The 22271-nt window shown below is 45.7% G+C and overlaps 1 long non-coding RNA gene across 1 annotated transcript in view; it reads right to left on the bottom strand.

Annotated features, from left to right (window-relative positions):
• LOC132378986 (uncharacterized) overlaps nt 1–22186 on the bottom strand; it is a 31837-nt gene extending 9651 nt beyond the window's left edge. The window contains exons 1-2 of the long non-coding RNA XR_009507252.1: nt 22088–22186; nt 5521–5708 (exon numbers count right to left, since the gene is read on the bottom strand). This is a non-coding gene — a long non-coding RNA (uncharacterized LOC132378986). The remainder of the gene's footprint in view (nt 1–5520; nt 5709–22087) is intronic.
• Nucleotides 22187–22271: the final 85 nt, after the last annotated feature.

A 22271-nucleotide genomic window follows, 5' to 3' on the forward strand; every position in this document is an offset into this window, starting at 1 on the left:
ACCATGTAAACAACATCTACAACTCTGCCCTCGTCGATCCTCTTGATCACCTCTTCAAAATATTCAATCAAATTTGTGGGACTTGATTTCCCATGCACATAATTTCCCACAGTCCATGCCTTTCTGAATACTGCTGGTCATAAACGCTATTGTATTCCTTTACTTTCCTGTAAATGCTTGCAAGAAAATGAATCTCAGGGTAGTGCATGGTAACAAACAGTAAATGCACTTTGATAATAAATTTTACTTTGACATTGACTTTGACTTTGTGATCCTATCTCTCAGAATGTTTTCCAGAATCAGAATGAGAATTAGGTTTAATATTATTGGCATTTGTCGCTTTGCTGCAGCAGTTCATTAAAATACATAATAATAAAAATCTACTAAAAATTGCAGTATATATATATATATATATATATATATATATACACACACATACACACACAGTACTGTGCAATAATCTTTGGCACATATATATAGTTAGAGTGCCTTGGACTTCTGTACAGTATTCTATAAAATGTCTTTCCAGTTACCAAATAACACTAAATATTACTGAGCTAATATAAAGCTAAGTACTCTTATTTCTGTTTCCCAGCCACCTTCCTAATTTATCCAATATACAGTATCGTGCAAAAGTCTCATATATATATATGCCTGAGACTTCTGCACAGTGATGTTAAAAAATTATATTAAACAGGTGGTGCAAAAATAAAGGAAAAATATACCGAGGAAGTGTTCATGGGTTCATTGTTCATTTAGAATTCTGATGGCGGGGGGGGGGGGGCAAAGCTACTCCTGAAATGTTGAGTTTGTGTCTTCAGGCTCCTACGCCGCCTTCTTGATGGTAGCAAGGAGAAGTGGGCATGTCCTGGGTGGTGGGTCCCTGACTGGTAAACGCTACCTCTTTGAAGGTCTCCTGGATGCTGGGGAGGCCAGGGCCCATGATTGAGCTGGATGAGTTTACAACTTTCTGCAGCTTTTTCCAATCTTGTGCAGTGGCCCCTCCATACCAGACAGTGAAGCAGCCTGTTAGAATGGTCTCCATGGTACAACTTTAGAAATTTGCGACTGTCTGTGGTGACGTAACAACTCCTTTCTAACTCCTAATGAAATATAGCCATTGTTGTGCCTTCTTTGTAATTGCATAAATATGTAGGGTTCAGGATAGACTTTCAGAGACTACAACAATCTGACAACTTCAAGATCACTTTACTGTTCATTTGCGTGTTTGTTTGATGAAGCTGATTTAAGAGCTGAGTTTAAATTGCACAGCTACCATGGTGGGATATGAAGACCTCTGGTTTGTAGTCCAGTCCACGTGATTACCTGTCCAAATACAACCCCTCTGCTCCTGTCTCCAATGGTGTGTATCTGGGTGCACAACCATTCCCAGGATTCAGTCTATCCTAGAATACAAACCAATCATTGTCGGAAGATACAGCGCAGAAAGAGGCCATTCGGCCCACTGAGTCCATGCCATCATCAGGCATCCATTTACTCTTATTCAGATTCAGTTTATTGTCAGTTAGAAACCACAAATAAAATGCAGTTAAAAAATGAGACAACGTTCCCCCAGAATGATATCACAAAAGCACATGACAAAACAGACTACACTAGAAAATCCACATGACGTTTGGCAATCTCCCATCCAGAGTCCGGAGAGGCTGCTGCGTATTAATATAGCGCTACTGTCTTAGCGCGTTCCCCGGAAAGGAGCTCCAAATCCACCAGACAAACAAGACCAAAAACTAAAGCTACAAGACCTGCACAAAACCACATAATTACAACATATAGTTACAACAGTGCAAACAATAGCATAATTGATAAAAAAACAGACGATGGGCACAGTAAAAATAGTCCAAAGATGTTAAAGGACTATAAGTTCAAAAGAAATCACCACACAGTTTCCACAAGTTCCCAGGGTCCCGGCAGACTCGCCATCCCACGCCGGCGGCAGAAGGGAATACCCCCGCTGTGGACTTCCACGGCGCCGCCCGACTCAGCCTCGCAGACGCAGCACACACTGAAAGCTCTGTCGAACCCAGCCTTGCAGTCACAGCACACACCGAAAGCAACCTGACTGCAGCGGACTCCGAGTCCGTCGAATCTCTGAGCCGACGACCATCCCTTCCGGCGTATTAAGACGGCCCTGCCAGCGGCCATCGGCAACGCAACCCCGAGGTCTGGGGGCCTGTTCTTCCCAGCCAAGTCCCAGACTTCACAGCAGCAGCAGCAACGAAGAAGGTCTTCCTGGAGATTTCCCGATGTTCCTCCATGCTCCCACGTTAGTTTTCAATTGATTATGATTGCGCACGGCACCCCACTTCACAAATAACAGATAATCAGCTCCGGAGTGGCTGCTGCAAGCTGTGTCGTGCCACCATCTTGGAATCACTGATTGATCACATTGATTACTCATTCTCATCAATTCCCTGTAGATTCCATCGCTTGCCAGCACAGTCAGGTGGGCGGAAACCAGAACACATGAGGTGGGGGTATCGCACCTGGTGTCGGGGGGATGCACATCCAGTGTCAGAGGTCGGGATTGAACCTGGGTTGACGGAGCAGTAATGTAGCAGGTCTACCAGCTACAAAGTTACCTGTGGGATCAACAAGCTACCTCAGAGTAGGATATATTACAGTGTTTGATAGTCCCTTTCACTGTTATCTCCTACAGACCACCAGACCGGAGCAAGCATGGCATTGAGTGTGGTATTTCCAGAGCTGGTCAAAATTTCATGTTGTGACAGGAAGGAGCTGATTGTATAAACTGTGACAACTTTATCTGCACAGGAACCTTCATCTGATCACACACACTATCTGATAAACCACTCTCAGTAAATAATGCTCCTTTTCAACAACTTAATCTCCACCTCAGCACATTCCCTTGGGAGTTGCCGGGAAGGAACAGAGATCAGAGCACTGTTGGGGGAATCTAGTCAAAGACCATGATTTCTGAATCAATTTTCAGGGAAGTAAATTGTCAGCCATTATTGTTCTGTCCCCATCTTCACGCGGTCCATCACCAATGTAACTAGCAGGCCTAGGATGAGAAGGAAGATTCATCAATCTTGTTGGCTCACATAAACCAGGAAGGGTTTATGGGACAATTGTGGACACCTGCTATGGAAGGGATGGGACGGTGGGAAAAGGCCCATCAGCAAAAGGCCCTGACTCAAACTTCTCTGACTGAGTTGTGCTATGGGAGAGGTGATTGCTCACAATAAACCTCCAGCATCTGGGATTTTGTTTAACTTTTGCTCAACCACCCCGATAACAATGTGATTTTGGTTGTGTTAAGTTGCAGACTACATGTCCATTGTCCATATGATCACTAAAACCATCATGATCTCAGCCAGCACAGCCCCAGCCACAGCTTGCTTGTGAGAAGTGGTGGGTGGGTGTGTGTGTGTGTGTGTGTGTGTGTGTGTGTGTGTGTGTGTGTGTGTGTGTGTGTGTGTGTGTGTGTGTGTGTGTGTGTGTGTGTGTGTGTGTGAGTATGGGACCTGAGACCTGAGCATTGGTATGTCCCTGGGTCCTGCTGCACTTCATCCCGTGACCGATAAATCTTAGAGGTTTCTCAGCTGTAGTCAGTAGTTTAGCCAAGGGGGAGCGATTAATGGGGTATAGTCTGACTTTCCGCCGGCCTTAAACAATATATTATTTTTATTAAAATCAGAGTCACAGGACGGGGAATGATCCACTGAATCGAACTTGGGACTAATGTGCAGAAGGTCAAAGGGTCATTTATCATCGAAGTACGTAACTCCAAAATTCTTTCAATTCTCCGAGTAGCCACGAAACCAAAAAAGAAAAGAAAGGCAGCACGATCATCAACCCCCAAATCCCTCCTCCCCACAAAAAAAATGAAGAAAATGGATTGTGCACACTGACCCCCAAATCCATCTCCACCACAAAAAAATACACTCAAGGAGATCTGTAGTTCACAGTCCAATCTAAAATGCTGCAAAACCTGGGGACTCCTCCCTGTCTGGTACCAAGCCGGCACTCAAACCCTTCCCCCAGCACTTGCCTTGATGCTTCAGTCTCCCTCGTCAGTGTAATCGACGAGCAAAGGAAGCTATAATCAGCAAAATGGGGCCGAATGTCAGCTCACGTCCCATCGTGCAGCCTCCTCACCACCAGGTTCGCATGTGCTGCCTCCGCCTTCCGGAATCTTCTTGGAGACTACAGAGCGCGGCAGCACCCAAACCATCTCCAAACAGCAAAACACAGGCTCTAACAGTTCCAGAATCACATTCAAGGCGCAAAACAAACGTGAAAGAAGTGAAAAAGATGTCTCTCTCCAGAAGATGTCGACCAGAGGAGCATTGAACGCCGAGGGGATGAATCAACAGCTCATCTCCTGATTGGGAAACAGTGTTCAGTCCGTGCCACCTTGACTGGTCCCTGTGCCCAGTGCTTCACCATCTGTACTTGGGTGAGGGGAATGGGTTTGGGATGTCCAGGTTTGCGAATGCTACAAAGCTAAGTGCCAGTGTGGGAGGAGGACGTGGGGAGATTTTGAGGGAATAAAGACAAAGTAAATGCATCAGCTAAGATGTGGCAGTTGGAATAACATGTAGACAAATAGGAGGATATTGACTTTGATTGAAAATAGAAAAGTTGTGTGTTTTCCAAGTTCAGATTCAGACTAACTTATCACACGTGCAGTGAAATGTATTGTTTGCGTGAACAACCAACACACCTCAGGATGTACTGGGGCAGGCTGCAAGTGTTGCCACGCATTTCAACGCCAACATACCATACCCACAAGGCTCCACAGAAGACAACGAGCAACAAAACAACAACAGCAAAATAAGCCCCTTTCCTCCCTCCCAAGCAGCCATATATGCACACAGACATTTCACCAAAATTCAAAGTTCAAAGCAGGTTTAACATCAAAGTACAAATGCATCACCACATACAACCCTGAGGTTTGCTGTCTTGTGGGCATTCTCAATAAATCCAATAACCATGATCGAATCAATGAAAGACTGTACCAACTTGGACGTTCAACCAGTGTACAGGAGACAACAAACGGTGCGCATACAAAAGAAAAAAATATATAATAATAAATAAATAAACAATAAATAGTGAGAACATAAGATGAAGAGCCTATAGGTTGTGGGAACAGTTCGGTGATGTTGCAAGTGAGGTTGAATGAAGTTATCCCCAGGCATTGATTATAGACAGCTGCTGGTGGTATGTAAACTGTGGTCAGGATTATGGAGAACTTCCCTGGGAAACAGAATGGTTGGCATTTGGTCACTGGGAGTGCAAGTTCAGGGGAACAGGACTTCGACAAAACCGCCGTATCAGAGCTCCATCAAGAGTTTATCAAGAAATGCACAACCCCACCTTTTGCCTTTTCTGAATGACCAGTTTGGTCTTCACTATCAACCCCCAGACTAGCTGATGATGGCACCCTGAGCTCTAGGATTGAGCAACTAACTCACGAACGCCCATCCTCCTCATGCCTTCTGCTTGTACGGACAACCAATTCCAGGAACCACTGACCTGGGAGAGCCTGATATCTATAGTTGCTCTTTATCACCCGTCCACATTGCTGGTCTTCAAGCTCAGAGCAGAGCATCGATGCTGGTATTGTTGGTCTTTGAGTGTGGACCACAGTAGCAATGTCCATATCACTGGCTGTCGAATGTGGACTGAAGCTACAGCTGGCTGTCGAGCGTGGGTGCTGGAATCTGGGGCAACGAAAAACAAGTTGCAGGTCAGGCAACAGCTGCGGAGGGAAGGGGGACAGTCGGCAGTTTGGGTCGAGAACCGGCGTTTCCTGACCCACTAAGATCCGTGCTTGAGTGAAGAAGAAATTATTCACCCAGAAGGCAGTGAATATTTGGGTTTCTCTGCAAAGCAGTGCAAGCTAATATGATAGGTTGTCGACTTTAAGGGACCCGAGGGAACGTAGGATAGTGCAGGATAGTGTTTTGAGGTGGAAGATGGCAGAGCGAATATAAGGGGCTGATTGTCATTTTCCACCCATTTCTTCTTCTTACAACTGTGGAATAGATACCAGTGAACGGCGTGGTGCCTTTCCCTCATCCTAGTTCAATCCCCAATGCCAGCAGCCAGTCTTGGAAAGGCATATCGTAAACCCAGCCTGAGCAGCCAGGGACTGTTCGAAGGTGATGTCTAGGAGCTCATGCCCTGCCTGAAGTCAAAAGGTTACCTGATAATGACACCTTTTGCGTGACTGAACAGAAGGTGAGAATGAGGCAAAACACACAAAATGCTGGAGGAACTCAGCAGGTCAGGCAGCATCTATGAGACCTATGAAAGAGACCTGATTAGGCTAGTTTGGAATACAAATCCTACCTTGGCCCGCTACACCATCGTTCACCCAATTAGATATTTTCTTGAATTTATTCAATATGTTGTTCATAAATATTTTAACTATGGACATCAATATTCAGTTCTTTGAAGGTTCTTGAAAAATTCCCTGAAGGGTCCTTCAGGCAGATTGCTTTTGGCTGCGATTGTTAGATTTCAGACCAGAAATATTAAACTTCAGTCTGGGAATTTTCTTCTACTAAGCTCAAGGCTCTTTTTATAGTCCCAGGTAGCACAGAGATCAAACAACCTTTCGAAAGAGGCAGCATATCTAACCTGAAGGAGATTATTAGAAGTACAGAAACAAATGAGAAAATTCTATGTCTAGTTCATCAAAGCACTGAAGCAGAATCCCCGATGTATCAATATCAACATTGTTTCTTCTCCCCGTTGTTTGCTTTCCCTTTCTCATCCTCTGTTTCCGGTTACCCTCTTGCATTTACATCTCTGCCGGGCAAATTAACTGCAATTAGCAAACTTTCACTCCCCTTTCTTTATCACTGGCACCTCTGTCACTCAGTATCTCCACCCTATCGTGGGTACTCCTTTTCATTTCTCCATGTCTCCCTCTCCTCTGCAGTTTAAAGGATGGTTGTTTACAGCTGTGCCCTTAGTTCTGATGGAAGGTCGTCAATTTAAGACACGAGAGGTTGCAGATACGGAAATCCAAAACATAATGCTTGGACTGGTAAATGAGTAAATTGGTTTATTGGCGTCACTCTAACTTGAGTGGAAAACTCTGTTTTGCATGCCATCTGTACAGATCGTCTCATTACAACAGTGTATTGAGGTAGTACGGGGAGAACAATAACAGAATAGCATGAGGGGTCATGAGGGCTGCCAGTGAGAGCGAGGGCCTGTGCAACGGCTGCACGCAAGCTCGATCTCAAAGTTTAAGAGAAGTTTAGATAGGTACATGGATGGGAGGTGTATAGAGGGCTATGGTCCTGGAAAGGGTCGAGAGGAGTAGGCAGTTTAAATGCTTCACCTTGGACTAGATGGGCCGAAGGTGTTTCTGTGCTGTGACTCTACAAAGTGTTACAGTCATAGACGGTAAGATGCAAAGCCATAATGAGGTAGAGAGTGAAGTCAAGGGTTAAGTTTTATCATTCTATTGTTGGAGGAACTCAAAGGGTCAGGCAGCATCTGCGGAGGTAAGTGGATGGTTGCCGTTTTGGGTTAACACCCTTCAGCTGGACCGAAAGATTATGGGAGGTAGTTGGTAGAAAGAGGTGAGAGGGCAGGGGTGGAGAAGAGCTGTCAAGGGATGGTTGGTGTTGCAGGTTGTGTCATTTTAAAGGGTTTTGAACTTGAAACATTAGTTCTGTTTCTCTCTCCACTGATGCTGCCTGATCTATGAATTTTTTGAACTTTTTCAAGTTTTATTTCAGACTTCCAGCATTTGCATTTTAATTACTAAATAGCAGTTGACTCGATGCATCAGCTCAATGTGGCCGAACCAGCGACAAGACCAATGAACTTCCCTCATGGTGGTGGTAATGAGGCTTTCGAGCAGATTTGTTAAACACAGCTTGTGGAGTCAACAACAAGGACCAGACTAGATTGCAAACTGGCTGCAAAACAGAATTATAGATTAGGTGTTAAGTGTAGTTATTAAGACGGAAAGGGGTTGGAAGCAATATTCATCGGGGATCTATACTGGAGCACTAAATCATCTGGGCTCAGAAATTGAAATACCAATTTCATTTTGCATTTGTCACCAAACTGGGAGATAGTAGTTAATGCAGAGAGAGGTTGTGACATAGAATGGGGGGGGGGGGGGCATTAAAAATATTTCCAGCCAGATTTTAACCTGAGCAAGGATGGATAATCTCTTAGCATCTATACTTCAAAACTGTAGACCAGAACACACAGGGCATCTTGATAGAGAAAAAAAGTAGAAACCGTACACCCTTTAAATAACGTGTCTAAATGAGAGAGACAGGCTCACTAATCAATGAAAGTCAGGCACATTCAATTTAAGCATCAAAACAAGCAGGCAAGAACTGCAGATTATTCTTCAAATGAAAGAACTAATAAGTAGGGGTGATATTAAGCATATCTAGGCTATGTGTTTGCCTACTCTGGTTTTGGTCACATTATAAAAAAGAATTAAATTACATGAGTAAGTGCAATAAAAACAGGAGGGATTATAGCAGTCAGAACAATTGACAGGCTGGGTCCTTTCCCCCACAAAACTGAAGACAAGAGATTAGCTGTTGGAGGTCTCTAAGGTGAACAGGGTGTTTGATGGGATCGATGGAGAGTCGTATTTCCATTCGCAGGTGGAACCAGACTGATGCCACGAGATATCAAGCAGCCGTTGCTAAATCCGACAGGGAATTTAAGGAAAACCTCTTTACCCACAGAGCGATGAAAAGGTGTTAGGATACATTTGAGAGGAATTTTGATGAACAAATCATGGATAAAAGAGCAGAAGGATCTGTTAATCATGAAATGAAGATCGCTGGGAGGGGGTAACAGGTTAGAAACACACCATAGGGATTTGGCAGAACAAGTGTTCCTCAATTAATTACTTTACAATCACTTTGAACACTCTAATATGCCCAAAGCTTCACCAGTTTATCTCCCTTGTCTCTGTATGCTGCCTGCCAGATCTTTGTTCCAATAAATTCCCTGGCTTCTCAGACCCCTCCCCATCTTCGAACTCTTGCTGATTTTGCTGACTGATCTAGAACGAGACGGCAAATAATTCGCCAACTCTGCTCCGAGGAAATTCACTCTAGTAACTGCACACCATCCTACCAGGAAAATGCTGTTCCGTTCACCGAGCAAGAGGCTCAAACAGGATGCACTGGAACAGATGAATTGTCAGAGCTGAACACAAGGGATTCTGCAAACACCGGAAATCTTGAGCAATGCACAAAAATTCTGGAGGAATTCGGCAAGTCGGGCAGCTTTGTTTGGAGGGGAATAAATAGTCAATGAGTTGGACCGAGACCCTTCAACTGGATGGGACAGGAGGGGGGGTGAAGGAGCTTCAATAAGAAGTGGAGTAAACAGAATGCGTACAAGTTGGCAGTTGTCAGGTGAAACCAGGTGAGAGGGAAGGTGGGTACGCAGGGGAGGGGAGGATGAACTCTGAGGTGATAGGCTGAAAGGGTAAAGGGGTGAAGAAGAATGACACTAAAAGGTTAGGGCATTGGACCATAGAAGAAAGGGCAGGAAGAGGGGAACCAGAGGGAAGTGATGGGTAAGTGAGGAGAAGGGAAGGGGTGTGAGGATAACCATAATGGGGAATGGAAAAAGAAAGGAGGAGTGAGGGGGAGAAATTACTGGAGATTGCGGAAATCGATATTCATGCCATCAGGTTGGAGGCTACCCAGGCAAAGAATGAGGTGTTGATCCTCTACCCTGAGTTGGGCCTCTTCCTGGCAGTCTTCCATGGACAGACATGTCAGAGGAGGAATGAGAAATGGAATTGAAAAGCACCAGGAGTTCTTGCCTTTTGTCAGAGTTGTGCTGTCAACTGAGACTGCAAAATCTCCATCCTCTCAATCCCGCCTCTGGGTGTTCACAGTTCAAACTACATCACTCTTCCAGAAATGCACAGTATTTAACTGTTAGTGAACTGGGCTCTCTGATTACTCTGTGAAAACAATGACACTTAAATTCTGAAATAGAAACAACGTTGGATGAAAGATCCGGGCTTGGAACGTTCCTCTTTTTACAGATGCTGCCTGATCTTCGGAATATTCCCATCTCCTTCTGTCTTAATTTCTTCAGATTCTTTTAATCGGCATTCAAAGCTTCAGTGTGTTGGCGCATGGTTCCTTCACTAAGCAAACAACCTGGTAACTGGGATGCCCCTTTATTGTTCCAGCCCTCTAATGAGTGAGCAATCATTATCTGCCCTCAAGCTTCCCTTTAGGAAAATCTTGTCTTTAGATGCCAGTGTTTGTTTAGCTGCACGTTTAATTATTCGATAATGGAAGAAGTTGGATTTATTCAGCAGAGCGTTTATCCTCTTTGTAAACTGGTTTCCGTGAGAGGGCCCATCGCTGGATCCAGCTGGGCAAATATTCTCCCGCGAGCTGACCTCTAGCACAGAACTCTGGGATCAGAATGAGATTCTGGCTCAAGCTGGAGATGAAAGAATAGGTTAGTGGGGTGGGGGGGGAGTCGGAATGACTAGGACTGCCCTGAGACCCATCATTGGCTCCGCCTCCTTCCTTGTTGTAACAGAGTGAGGGGAACACAACTTCCCAACCCCTCAAGGAATAACTCCCACAAGAGGGTCGAGAATTTTTAACAAACCTGGCACCACGGTTAGCCCGATTGTTTAACAGTGCTGTGTGACCCCGTGGGTTTCCTCCGGGTGTTTCAATTGCCTACCACAGTCCAACGATGCGTGGTTCGGATCGGTGAGTTGCGGGCACGTTTTCCTGGAGCTAGCAGCATGCCGACACTTGCAGGCTGCACAGCGCAGTCCTCGCTGATTCAATTTGATGCTAACGATGCATTTCACTGTGTGTTTCAATGCACACCTGACCAATAAAGCTAATCATTTTTCATCTTTCACCTTATTTTGGAGTCGACCCCATCTGCCTCTTGCTCGTTGCCGTTCCTCTGTATGCACATCCCCATCCTTTCTAAGTTATTAGTGGTATAAACGGGATAAGCGCAAGCAGACTTTTTCCACTGAGGGTCTTGGCCTGAGACGTCAACCGTTTGTTCATTCCTATCGGTGATGCCTGACCCGCTGAATTCATCCAGCGTTTGGTGTTTGCTGCTTTTCCACTGAGGCCGGGTGAGACTAGAACGAGAGGTCATGGGTTAAGGGTGACAGGTGAAATGTGTAAGGCAAACATTGGTGGGGGGGAGCTTCTTCGCTCAGAGGGCGCTATGAGTGTTGAATGAGCTGCTAGCGGACGCGATGGATGTGGGTTTGGTTTCAACATTTAAGAGAAATTTGGAAATGTACATGGACGAGAGGGGTATGGAGGGTGATGGACTGGACGTAAGTCGATGGGATTCAGCAAATTAGTAGTTCAGCATGGACTAGATGGGCCAAAGGGCCTGTTTCTGTACTGTGGTACGCTATGATTCTCTCTTGCTCTGTCACTCATCCTGCCTGACGCTCTTTTTTGCTGCCTTTAATACTCTCAACCACAGAGCCTGTCTGTCCCTTTCTCATTTTCTCTCTTTTTTTAAGGCCAGAAAGATGGAAAACAACGCAGAGTTTGAGCCACACACTAGTATCGTGCCATACCCGGCACTTGGTGTTTCAGGTGTGCTGTCAGCTGCACTCAGTGGTTGACAGAGTCTTCAGGAAAGCTGGGCTGAGCACACCATCTTCCTTTTAGAACAGAAGTTGTCTGCGTGTGGCTCAGTTTCAACATCGGACCCAGCCATCAACCAAACACGAACAGCTGCCACGGAAACAGGCGTGTTTCAAACACGCTTTTTCTGAAGTATTTTGTGAGCCAGATTTAAGATGCTGCTTCAGTGAAAGTCCCTAATCAAAAGTTGTTTGCTCATTTCATGGCCTGTCAGATGAGATTTCAGTAGATGTTAAATGATGAAAATCACACCAATCTGCACTGTAGAGTGAAAGAAGAGAGCCTTCAATTCAACTGCTAAAACTAAACACAGGAATCAGACCTGGAGTTCTGGGATGTTATAGGTTATGTCATTAGATCCTCCTTGAAACCATACTTGCTCACCTACAGTAGATCCCAGTGAATCCCACATTCCTACCCAAATTTATTCCATGCAAATAACAGGGCTGAATGTCCATAATGATAAGTCAGACTACAGGAAGGGTATAGAGAGCATGGTATCATGACAAAAGTACACAAACTCCTGTTTACACCGACAGTACTGAGGTGAAGAGTCATAGAGACATAAAAGAACTTCACAAAAACAGACCCTTCAGCCCATCTTGTTTATGCCAAACCATTTAAGCTGCCCACTCCCATCGACCTGCACTGGGACCATAGCCCTCCACACCCCTACCACCCATGTACCCATCCAGACTTCTCTCAAATGCTGAAATCGAGGTCGCATGCACCACTTGTGTTGGCATCTCATTCCACACTCCCAACATCATCTGAGTGAAGACATTTCCCTTCATGCTCCACTTAAATTTTTCACCTTTCACCCTTTCCACTGTTGTTATGAAATGAACCATATGGAAGGCCTGCAAGACAAATTTTTTTCACTGTGGTGGCATCCATTAGTCTCGCGAGACCATGGATCCTGCGCCTGGAATGGCTTCCAGGGTGCAGGCCTGGGCAGGGTTGCATGGGAGACCGGCAGTTGCTCATGCAGCAAGTCTCCCCTCTCCACAACACTGATGTTGTCCAAGGGAAGGGCAAGGGCTGATACAGCTTGGCACCAGTGTCGTCACAGGAGTTGCCAGAACGAGATTGAAGGCAACGTCGGACTGTCTTAGGGACTCCAGCTCCGGATTTGTCCTCAGGGTTTACTCCCGAAGCCTTTCCCATGACTGGGTATGGCAGCAAGGCAGCGGAGGTTTGAAATCAGAGTTTTCCCTCTCTTAGATGGACTGCCTTCCCAGGCTGATGAGCTCCATCTACCCAATGGACAATAATAAACTAATACCAATCCAAAGCTAAATTCTACACATTGTAATTGCAATACTGTGTTAATCCCAAATACTGCATTAATTCCATCTTCAATTCAGTCCTAATTTCCAATCAACCTTTTGTCCAATCCTGGACCCCATTCACTCTCACTATTGTAGCAAATCTGTCAAACCGATCTAACATTTCCTTGGATTCAAAACATTTGGTTCTGAATAAGCAAATACGTTTTTTGTTTTACATAAAGAAAACAGCATAAAATGGCAATTGACTTCATATGGATAATAACCAAACCAGAGCCAGCGTGCTCTCCCAGCCAACATAACCGTCATTGAGGTAACATCAGAATCAGGTTTATTATCACCGGCATGTGACGTGAAATTTGTTAGCTTAGCAGCAGCAGTTCAATGCAATACATAATCTAGCAGAGAGAGAGAAAAATAATAAATAAAATAAAACATAATAATAAATAAACAAGGAAATCAATTGTGTATATTAAATAGTTTTTTTTAAATGTGCAAAAACAGAAAAACTATATATTAAAAAAAGTAAGATAGTGTCCTGTTAAGTACCCGTAACTGGGTCACTTACCAGCAAAGATAGGGAGGTCCGTTGAAGTCTGATGGTACTATTCTTAATGGTATTTATTGATAAAAATACACAAAAATAGTATCAATGCAAACATACAGATAATATACGTCGTCAATACTAAATCTAAAAGTGCGGGTATAATAATAATCTATAAGAAATAGCTCTATTGTTGTCTAGGGGATAATGTACTGTCCGATGGAAATATAAAAGTCACTCAGTTCATTCAGGCTGCAGCCTTTGGTTGGAGTCAAGAGATAGAGATGTTTTAAACTTGCCGGCTTTTCCTTTTTATGATGTCGATCCTTCGAGAGTTCCGTTTTTGTAGTCAGTCCTTTAGCTAAGCCGTTCTGTGGAAAACTCGTCATCTGGGCAAGGATGGACACACACACGAGTCTCCGCCGGCTGTCGCTATTAAACGCTGTCACGGGATTTCTAGCGTTTCTCCTGGTGCGTCTAAAGGGGTTGTTCCCCAGACCCTCTTTTATCCTTACTCACAGGGTCTCAGATGTCAATCAGGTTGGGATGATGCAATCCCTCAACCAGCCCACTCTGGTCGTCCCCTGAGGGCTTCAAATAAATAATACAGTACTCAATACACAATTCCATCTCCAAGAGACAATGGCCGTTTTCCGTGGCTTTGTATCGCTGAGGGGCCAGGACATTCCAAACCCCTTGTGGATTCTGCGTGTCTCTCTCTCTCTCATTTCCTGGGTCTCCTGACCTGAATTAATAGCGATCTTGCGATTCTCAAAAAGGAGGGGGCTACTTGGTACCCTTCGGCCCCTCAGAGTTGTGGCACAGGCGTAACAGTCCAAAGCTTCAATGTCCATTTAGGAATCGGATGGCAGAGGGGAAGAAGCTGTTCCTGCAATTTAGCTGGTTCTGCTGGCTCAGCATATTACTAAACCCACAAGGGAATGTGTTATCTTAAGTCTGTGCAATGAGACAGGTAAAATTAGTGATCTCGTAGTTTGGGATCCTCTTGGAAGGTGTGATCACAGTATGATTGAGGTTCTCATACAAATGGAGGGCGTAATAGTTCAATCTAAAACCAGTGTATTATGCCTAAACAATGGAGACTACAATGGGATGAGAGATGATTTGGCTAGTGTAGATTGGGAACACAGGCTATATGGAGGGACAGAGGAGGAACAGTGGAAGACTTTCAGAGAGATTTTACACAGTGCTCAACAAAAGTATATTCCAGTTAAAAGCAAGGATAGTAGGGTGGGGAGAGCCAGCCTTGGATAACTAAGGGAATAAAAGAAGGCATCAAACTAAAAGCTCGTGCATACGAAGTCACCAAGTGTAGTGGGAAACTGGAAGATTGGGAAAACTTTAAAAAGCAACAAAGAATCACTAAGTGAGCAATAAAGAAAGGGAAGATAAGCTAGCACAAAATATAAAAACAAATAGTAAATGTTTTTATAATTATATAAAGCAGAAGAGGGTGGCTAAAGTGAATGTAGCTCCCTTGGGGGATGAGAGGAGGGAATTGATCTTGGGTAATGAGGAAATGGCCGAGGTTTTGAATGACTGTTTTGTTTCGGTCGCCACAGTAGAGGACACATTTAACGTGCCAAAGAGAGATGTTATGGATGCAGTGGGAGGTGAGGATCTTGATACAGTAGCTATCATTAACGAGGTAGTGCTGAGCAAACTTGTGGGCCTGAGGATAGATAAGTGCCGTGATCCTGATGGAATGAATCCCAGGGTATTGAAAGAAATGGCAGAGGCATACTCTCGTTCCTATTTCTTATGGTATAATCACTCTGAACTCATTTAGGCAAAGAGATCTTCAGGAATGTGCATAAAAGAACTAGAGAAATCCATAATCTGAAATAAAAACAAAAATGCTGGAAATACACAACAGGTCGAGCAGCATTCAAAGAGAAAGAGGCAGAGCTGAGCTGCCAGCTCAAGCACAAACTGATATGTTTCAAGTTGCAGAAAAGGTGAAGAGAATCCAGAGGAGCATCTGCATGCATGGGTGAGGAGAAAATGAAGATGCAGATGTGTGGGATGCCTTGGACCTTGTCCAGAAGGTTCTTCAGAGGGCAAGAATGACTCTTGTGGTTACGGCTGTTTTGTTAGATATTCATAAAAAAGAAATAACAGTAATGCGCTGTGAGCAAATAACACCGCAGCAGGGAAGCAAGCTTAACTGGAACAACTCGCTCTAACAAAGAACCTGTCCCGTGGACTTGCTTTACACAGAAAACTATTTCAAGCTGGACAGATAAGGGAATCTTCTCTGATAAGAACAGCCTGTGAGACAAGTACAGTTTTCATTAACACTCCCATGACACAGGTTTACAGACAAGGAAACGACTGAAGTACAGAACTATACTAGGGTACTGAAAATCCACGCAACATTCAAAGGCACCACAAGAAAATTAACAATTGAGACCCTGATCTAACAGCTGTAGTCCTGTTTATGATAGCTCAGTGGTGCAGAGGAGGTGTGAACAGAGGGAAGAGGTAAAGCAATGCTTGGATAGAGAGGTGCTCTGAAATGAAAAAAGAATGTGGGAGAAGACAGACCGATCCAGAATCATCTCCAGAGGAAGAAAAGCAGAGTCTATGGTGCAGGTTGATGAGATTACATCACAATGGTCTGTCCTAATTACACTAGACTGAGATGTTGTTGATAGCAAAGAAAGTTATAGATTACAGGAGATCGTGATCAGATAAGGCAGCGAACCAAGGAGTTGCAAATTGCTTTCAATTCAGGTAAGTGTAAGATGATGACTTTTGGAAAATCAGCCCAGCACAGCATTTATATTATGAATGGCAAGATTCTAGAGAGTATAATGACATAGAGGGACAAGTGTATAGTCCATTGAAAGTGGCATCACTGGTAGAAAGGATGGAGAAAAAGGTGACTTTATCAGTCAGGGCACTGAGTATAGGAGCTGGGGCATTATATTACAGCCATATAAACCATTAGTGAGCCTACATTTGGAGCACTGTATGCAGTTCTGTTCAGCTCATCATTGGAAAGGCATGTTTGAATTGGAACGAGTGCGGGGAAAATCTATGAGGATGTTTCTGGGACTAGGGGTCCTGAGTAATAGGAGAGGTTAGCCAGGATGGGTCTTTACTCTTGAAACACAGGAGAATGAGGGGTGACCTTACCGAGATGTTCAAATTAAGAGAGGCATGGATGAGGTGGATGTCAACAGCCTTTTGCCCAGGGTAGGGGGAGTTCAAACCTAGGAGCACACATGTAGAGAGAGAGGAGTAAGATAAAAGAGGAACCACAGGGGCAACATTTTCACATGGAAGGTGGTGGCTACAAGGAATAAGTGTAGGTTTTTGCAAATGAAAATGTCAGGGGTGTTTTATAATCAAGAAAAACCATAACAACTCATTTATTGTACTCCAAACACTGAATAATAAGAGCGGTAAAAGTACTTTCCATAATTATGTCATCACGTCAGACCAGCCTCTTAAAGTGAACCTCAACTCAACATCAGTAGCTGGGAATGATGTACGTACCCACCAATGAGCTTGCCCTACAGTCTCAATTAAGAAGCACATGGAAAGGTACGTGAAGGGTGGGCTTAGAGGGATAGGAGCGAAACACTGAAGTCTGGGATAAGTTGGGTGGGCACCGTGGTCAGTATGGACCAGGTTGGGCTGAAGTGCCTGGTATTGGTCTGTGACGATACGGGAATGGTTTGCTCTTACACATACTTGTGTGGAACAGTGCAGCTTTGACAACACCCCCGAAGTGCAACACCACACATGACACGGCAGCCCACTTGACGGGTACCACTTTCACATCCAGTCACCCACTCACCATTGACGAGCAACGGCGGCAGTTTGCACCGTCTCCACGATGCACTGCAGCAACCCGCCAAAACCGTCAGACAGCAAAGGTTCATTCTATTGTCAAAGTATGCGCGCACAATGCAACTAATCTTCCCCAGGTAGCCACAGGATGCCGAACAACCGTGGGTGGTGTCGAAAGAAAATACATCACTCATGCACCCCCCCACATGAAAAAGAAAAAGAAAGAAAACTCCCAAACCACTCCCACCTCTCCCTTGCACATAAACTAGCAAATCGCTCATCCAGAACATCAAAAACCCCAAACCCACAACACCCTCCTTCACAAAAAAACGGCACCCCTACCTGCTAAAGGCACAAAGGCAGCAAGAACTTGGGGAAGATCACCACTGGGAAGTTGACCCGCAAGTCCCACAAAGCTGAAACTCCCTTCCTGACAGCATTGCGGGTATCCCCCCCCACCTCAGGGACCACAGTTCAATGGCACGAGGAAGCTCACTACAGACTTCTCAGATCAAACGGAAAGGTTAAGATGGGAGAGTAGAAGTTTAGAGGGAACTGGAGCGGGAACATTTTCACACAGAGGGTGGCTGAGTCTGGGAAATGCTGCCTGAAGAGGTGGGAGAGGAAGATATTCCCACGGAGTTTAAGAAACATCCAAGCAAGCATTTCAGCGATGAATTCAAGGAGTCATACAGAAGAGAAACAGGGCCTCCGGCCCATCTGGACCATGGTCAACCAAGATTCCCTTCTAAGCCAACCAAGGCATAAAGGGGCAATGGAGTTAGTTGGAGTAAAATGAATTAGTACAGTTAGATACGACCACTGGCATGGGTGTAGTGGGCCGAATGGCCTGTTTCTGTACTGAACGACTGTTTCTTATAGGATGTGCAAGGAAAGAAGAGTACCTGGGAGAGATCCACGCGGTCACGAGGGCAATGTGCAGACAGCACCGGAACTGTGGCTGGGTGCCATAGTGCAGGATTAGGATGGAGGAAGCTGTCTTACCAGACGTAAGCAGAGCAAATGTTTCAGAGTCACGGGTGAAAAGATTGGGTTCTGGCGCCTTTGAGCTTAACAAGAGCTGCCCAAACACATTAGAGTTGCAGGGGGCACCAGATGTAACCAACACAGCTGCAGGGCTGGAGTTCTCAGGTGAGTACCAACCACAATGGCCGACATGTTGGACTTTGGCAGGGAAGCGGTGGGAGGCAGGCCATACCTGGAAGCTGAGAGACGCACTGAGAATGAAGCCCACACGAAATGTGACAGGCCGCAGTGGTGGCTCACCCCCTGGAGGCACATGAGGTGAAGACTGAGGACACATCTCGTCTGAGGAGAACATGTCACCTCAGGAAGTCCACTGAAGTTGGTATCTAGGCTGCACCATGGCCCCTGAAGAGCAGGACCATCACTGCCGAACAAACGGCCCTCTGGGAGTCCAACCAGTTTTCTGAAGGGACAGTCCATCTACCCAAGTGTTTGTAAGACAGATGCTAAAGTAAAGCTGGATAATTCTGTGGATACGAGTCTTTCTCTCATCTGTAATTTATTTAAGGAGTGATGTGTCATCTATTGTATTGGTTGGTACCACTTTAAGAACTGTATCATGTGACTATCTCTCCATATTGTTGTCACATCGGGCAGCGAGGTAACTGTGGAAAAGCCTGTCTGCTTCTGTGGTGAGCCTTCGGGCGGTTTGCCGGTATTTAATGAAATAATTTGTTATTGCGGTATAGTGCATTTGTAACTATGGTAGTTGTCAGTATTTCAGAGGGGTGGGGGTGACTGAGACTGTACTGTGTTTGGGCAATGCATGGGAAAGGGGTTGTGCCAAGTAAAGGACAGGGATCAGCCACAATTTACCTGAACAGCAAGGGTGGGTCGGGAGTGGCTTCCCCCAATCCCATGTTTGTGTAAAGCCTCAGAAATGACTCATTGGCTCCCCTGGGCTTTTCTGCATTGACCTGCTTTGACCTCTGACTGTACTGGTCATCCATTATCTTCTCTCCCTCTCTCTGGAGCTGGGTTTGAACGCTGCCGATGATCTGTTAGTGTTCGAGGAGACCGACCCTGAGTAACAGATTGCAGCAGCTTGCTCCCTCTGCTGGATTTACATAAAACACTCCGCAATCCCTCTCTGAGGCCTGAGCTCAGGAGCGGGGCCTGGGGTGTGATCTGCTCCCCCAGCAACCGATGACCCACGTCTGACAGAGCAGCGGAAGCCGGGGTTAGAATAGCTGATCCTCAACTGAATACCCTGTCAGCGATGGTGCAGAGAGTCATAGAGTGGTCTCCCCTTGTGTTCCTCTAGCTCTCTCCTCCACTCTCCCCCTCACTGTCCCTCATTCCTCCTTTCCATCCGCTGTCTCCAGTTCTTTCCCTTTCTCCCTCCCCGCCCACCTTCCCAACTCTGCGTCAACTGTGTGATGTTAGTCCTGCCAGTGGAACAACTGGTTCCTTAAGGGGTGGTAATGGGGACAAGCTCCCAACTATCTATTAGATGCCCCAATGGTGTGTGCCTCAAATAGCCTCTGACGACTAAGCCCAGCTCCTGACCTTCATGTATGGCTTAGCGACTAAGCCCGGTGGAACCGTTTCTACTGTCGGGAGAACGGGCAAATGTGGATTACTGGTGCCTTAAAACCAGTTGCTTTGGTTGGCGGTGCAGGTTCGAAGGGCTGAATGGTCTACTTCTGCGTTTATTGTCTATTGTTAGACGGGGCTCATCAGCCATGGTTGGCAGCTCATCTAGGAGAAGGAAACCTCTGATCTCAAACCTCCTCTGCCCTGTGGCTCGGCCCACACATGGGGGAGGCTTTGGGAATAAACTCTGAGGGAAAAGTCAGGAGCTGGAGTCCCGAGGACAGTCTGACATTGAGTTCAATGCGATGCTGCTGGCCCCAAGCTGTATCAGTCCCTGCCGAGCAGATGCACAGAGAGGGGGAGCTTGCTACATGGGCACAGCTTGCTCTCCGTATTGTACTGCCCAGGCTTGTGCATCTAGTCAGCCAGGACCCAATATCCATGGTCAACTCCGACCAACAGAGGCTCTCAGCTCACCTCAGTGTTCTGGCGGCTGGGGGGGGGCGGTAGTGCGTAAGGGGAAGTAAATATAACCCATTAGGCTGTCCCTAGGCCTAGGGTGAACCCCCTGGGCTGGACAGTGGCCGTGGTAACAGAGTGGTGAATGGTCATGCATGGTGAAAGTGTGCTGGGCAACATTGCTGTTGGTGGTCTGGGGTACAGTAATCCCCCCATAATCTGCCATCTGATTACTCAGAAATACCTGGATCTGGCTCGCTCCGAACGTGGAGTTTCACTGTACAGCACACGAGGTGAGGGGCAGAGTGTGCCAGTGGTATCTGTGACCAGAGATGGGAGTCTGGAGAGCTGTGGAGTCCACATGGGCTTTGTATTTCCCTTTCTCTGCAGACCCACATTATGCTAACGTGTGACTTGTGAAAGAAAGTGAAAAATAAAGTGTCAGATATCAATGGGAGAAGCAGGCAACAGTGCAAAAAATGTGCTCACTTGGCACCATAGGGTCAGAGAACTTATCAAGCAGCATGTAGATCCAATCGTGAGGACGGCACTCCAGTGCCTTTGCTTTTTTAGGAGGTTAAAGGGTTTCAGCATGCCAACAAACTCTCTAACAAACTTCTACTGCTTCCTTGACTGGCTGCTATGTTTACGGTCTGGTACAGCAAGTCGAATGTGCAAGAATGGAAGAGGTTGCAGAGGTTAATGGACTCGGTCCCATACATCTTATGCCATCCTTCCCCACCACTGGTAGTATCCACAGGAGGCACAACCTCAAGGAGGCATCATCCATCATCAAAGATCCCCACCATCCAGGCCATGCCATCTCTCACAGCTTCAGAAACCTGAAGACCCCACACCACCAGGTTCAAGAACAGCTACAACCCTTTCACAAACGGGAAAATCTGTAGATGCTGAAAATCCAAGCAACCCACACAAAATGCAGGAGGAACTCAATCAGCCAGGCAGCGTCTATGGAAAATTTGTGGATACGATAGAGAGAGCCTAGAGGAGATTTACAAGGATGTTGCCTGGACTGGTGAGTATGCCTTATGAGAATAAGGCTCTTTGGAACAACGGAGGACGAGAGGTGAGCTGACAGTGGTGTATAAAATGATGAGAGGCATTGACTGTGGACAGGCGGAGGTTTATTCCCAAAGCTGAGATGGCTAACACGAGGGGCATAGTTTTAAGGTGCTTGGATGTAGCTACAAGTGGGATGTCAGAGTTAAGTTTTTCACACAGAGGGTGGTGGGTGTGTGGAATGTACTGCCAGCGACAGTGGTAGAGGTGGATACAATAAGGGCTTTTAAGAGATTCTTAGATAGGTATATGGAGCCGGTAGGGAAACTCTAGGCAGTTTCTAGAGTAGGTTACATGGTCGGCGCAACATGGTGGGCCAAAGGGCCTGTAATGTGCTGTAGATTTTCTACGTTCTAAGTGAGTACAGCTGATGTTCTGAGCTGAGATCCTTCATCAGGACTGGAGAGAAAAAGCTACTTCCATTTAGCCATCTGGATCTTGAACCCTCTCACACAACCTTAATCACCGGCAGTTTAGCAACACTCAACTTGGTTCGCTTTGCACTTAATGGAATTTTTTTTTTGGTTCTAGTTGAGTTCTTTCTTGTAAAAATTGTGCATGATTTATGTTAAATTTATGTTTGGTGAATGCTGCTTCTCAGAATCGGGTTTATTATCACCGGCCGGTATCGTGAAATTCTGAATGCTGCTTACCTGTTTCTCTGGGCCTGTGAGACTGCTGCAGGTGAGTTTTGACAGTCCATCCGTGCACAGGGCAGCAAGCTTGAGTATGGTTTTTCACACGCCAGGTCCAGTAATGTTCCACTGGGAAACAGCGCCCGGGGTCATGTTATTGTTAATGATTGAGCACAAGGTGATCACGCATTTGTGAATTGAC

Source organism: Hypanus sabinus, chromosome 21 (genome assembly GCF_030144855.1).
Source record: "Hypanus sabinus isolate sHypSab1 chromosome 21, sHypSab1.hap1, whole genome shotgun sequence".
NCBI lineage: Eukaryota > Metazoa > Chordata > Chondrichthyes > Myliobatiformes > Dasyatidae > Hypanus > Hypanus sabinus.